The sequence below is a fragment of the Chondrus crispus genome, genomic scaffold (genome assembly GCF_000350225.1).
Source record: "Chondrus crispus Stackhouse genomic scaffold, scaffold_42, whole genome shotgun sequence".
Lineage (NCBI taxonomy): Eukaryota > Rhodophyta > Florideophyceae > Gigartinales > Gigartinaceae > Chondrus > Chondrus crispus.
The window spans coordinates 14,062-16,935 of NW_005179363.1; positions in this window are offsets into that span (position 1 = coordinate 14,062).

Sequence of the window (2,874 nt, forward strand, 5' to 3'; positions counted from 1 at the left end):
ACCGAATGGTAGTAGAATAGGCGCGAAAGGGACAGAGGCGAGCCAACCCCCAGTTTACTGGTGGCATCAGTTAACTGGGGCAGGCTCGCCTCTGTCCCTTTCGCGCCTATTCTACTACCATTCGGTAGTTTATCCGCGCGCTGGTTTCTAACCCGTTACCGGTCGCTCCCGTTTACGAACCACGGGGCGACTGCGCGTAACCGGCCACTGAGCCTCTCCCTTTTCGCGATTTCGCCCGTATCGGATCTATTCGCGCCGCACGTCCGCGTGGCGTGCTCCCTCTACAAGGCCTCCGCCTCTCACCCAACCCAGGGCGGAGAGGAGTTATCTCACATTTTGGTACTCTTGTGGAGGGGATAACTCTCGAGGTTGAGCCGCACGCGTAGTCGCTCGATCGCGCGCAGAACCGTACGGACGGAAAAGGTTGAGAAATCACCGCGTCGATCGCGAAGCGTATTCGATGATGAACCGACCGGATCAAACGGGTGACTCCGCCTCCGGGCGTTTGAGCACCCGCAGTGGCAGACGCGCACCGCGCCCCCGGGTCGATAACCTGGAAGCCTTGCTACGTCCTCCACCGCAACCGGGCCGCACGCGAGCGTCCGCATCGGATGTTACGCCGGCCGTGTCGGTAGGCACAGGGAATCGCGTCCAATGGATGATTGACGCGATTCAGCGCGCCTGCTGGCCTGGGTCGAGGAGTTCCTCACTACAGAACTCCCCCTGGTCGCGAGCGTGTGCCTCGACCGAACGGTACCCGCACTCGTGGACGAGCACGTGCGCAGCGCGATACCGCCGCTTTTGGACGAACTACTACCCGCTCTAGTCCAACGCGAGGTTGTGACAGCGCTCGCTACTGTGGATGAAAAATCCCCGTCCGGTACGGCTCTAAAGGAGCGATCAGCTCCGCTGTGGCCAATCGTCTGGCCACGACCTTTCCCGCCGAAGCAGGAGTCGACGCGCGCGCGCCGCGCGACTCAACCGCTCCGGATTTTACGCTACCTCACGCTGAACCGATCGGCGCCGCACCTGGGATCGTTAAATGGCCGCTCACTGTAGTTCAATGTGCCTGGCAGGCCGCGAACACAGTCCGACGGTCAAACAAAAAGAAGAAAAACAGCAACAACCACTGCCGATGGCACGCGCTACGGAGCGTTCGAGACTCCCTTTCCCCTTGTGTGGGCTTGCGGCCCACGGTAGCTCAACTCCGACGGGGGGGGGGTAAGGAAAGATGCCCGGCCCGGGAGGATAATGGTGGTAGACTTGTGAAGACTTGAGTGCTCGGCGAGTGCGGGTTGGGCTTGTGTACGAGAATGTAACCGCGGTTCGCTGGGTTGCAAGGCCAATGCTCGACGAGCGTCTTCAGCACCTTGTGTATAATTCAAGGTCTTCGACGGGGGCTTGATTAGCACTTCCCGACGGGAACGTAACTATGTAGCAACGCTACGACCGACGTGTTGCCCGATGGCAAAACACCGACACCAATGCGATCGCAATCGCGGTTGGTGGTACCAACACTGTCTTGTATGATAAGACCTTCGAAGGAGGCGTCGCTGCAACAGCCTTCCGACGGAACAGGACACTGTAGCAGCGGTACGACCTACGTGCAGCCCGATGGCTATCACACCAACACCGGATCGGTCGCGACCGACTCCAATGGAACCAACACAATTAAGGGAAAAATAGATGTAGAGATAGAAAAGGATAGGGATAAGAGATACAAATGGTAAAAAGGATAAGGAAAAGGGGACCCCGAGCAATAGAGGATGTCGTTAGCAGCGTAGAAGGGAAGCGCGTCGCGTGAACGGAAGCGGTCTTCGACGAAGGCGAGATCTAACTCCGGCAACTCGGGTTACCTTTACTGACTTGGTGGTCAGCGGGCTAAGGTATATATCGCCCAGCCGGAGCCACTACAGTAGCTCGCGGCGCTAGATCCTAGATCTAATCTAATGTCAGCAAAATTAATGCCAACTAATTAACTAAATAAAATAATTAAAAATTAAAACTGTGCAATTATTCACACGTGTGTCCCCCAACCCGGACTACTTGTCATATCCAATTATTTTCCTTTCGTTCCAACCCCATGTAGAGCCCATTATTGCACTACACCCACCCGGAGGGTAAGACCATTTACCTCCCACCGTTAAATGGTGCTACAGGAGGGCCCACAGAAAATGGCCCTCCCATACTCGCCGATATGGCTGGCCCCCGCGGGACAGAAAACCGCCTGGGGCGCTTCGCGACAGAAAAGCGACAGCCGTATCGGTCGAGCAGAAGAAGCGCACCCGGCGCTCAAGGATAGAACTCGGAGGGTACAGAAAACCCCTCCGAGGAAGAAGACACAAGACGACGGGCAAGAACCGCGACGGACGCTACGCACGATACCGCGATGCCGGAGGGGTCGGTTACCCCTCCGATGATAACCGCGAAGGACGCTATACGCGATACCGCGATGCCGGAGGAGGTGTATACCCCTCCGATGACGAGGACACCGAGTCGGATGAATCTCGCAGAAGCGACTGCAGAGGCCGCAATGCGCGCGACCGACGTCGGTTCCGGCGAGAAGACTCCGACCTGGACGGCTACAGTAGCCCCGGCGGAGAAGGAGACCGCCATCGCAGGAGCAGAGACCGCCGGTCTGCTCCGAGACGGGATCCGAAACGGTTGCCGGTGATCAGGCTGCTGAACGACCTGTTCACCAGGGCCGTCAACTACCGCACGTATAGGCTGGAAATCGCAGCGCGCGCTACGACGCGAATACCGCGCGGCGAGTTAACTGTTATCGGAAGAAGTTGGACGTCCAGCTGAAAACCCACACGTTCGGTGGTCAAGATCCAATCGCGGTGCTAGAATTTCTCGCGAGCTTAAGCTCGC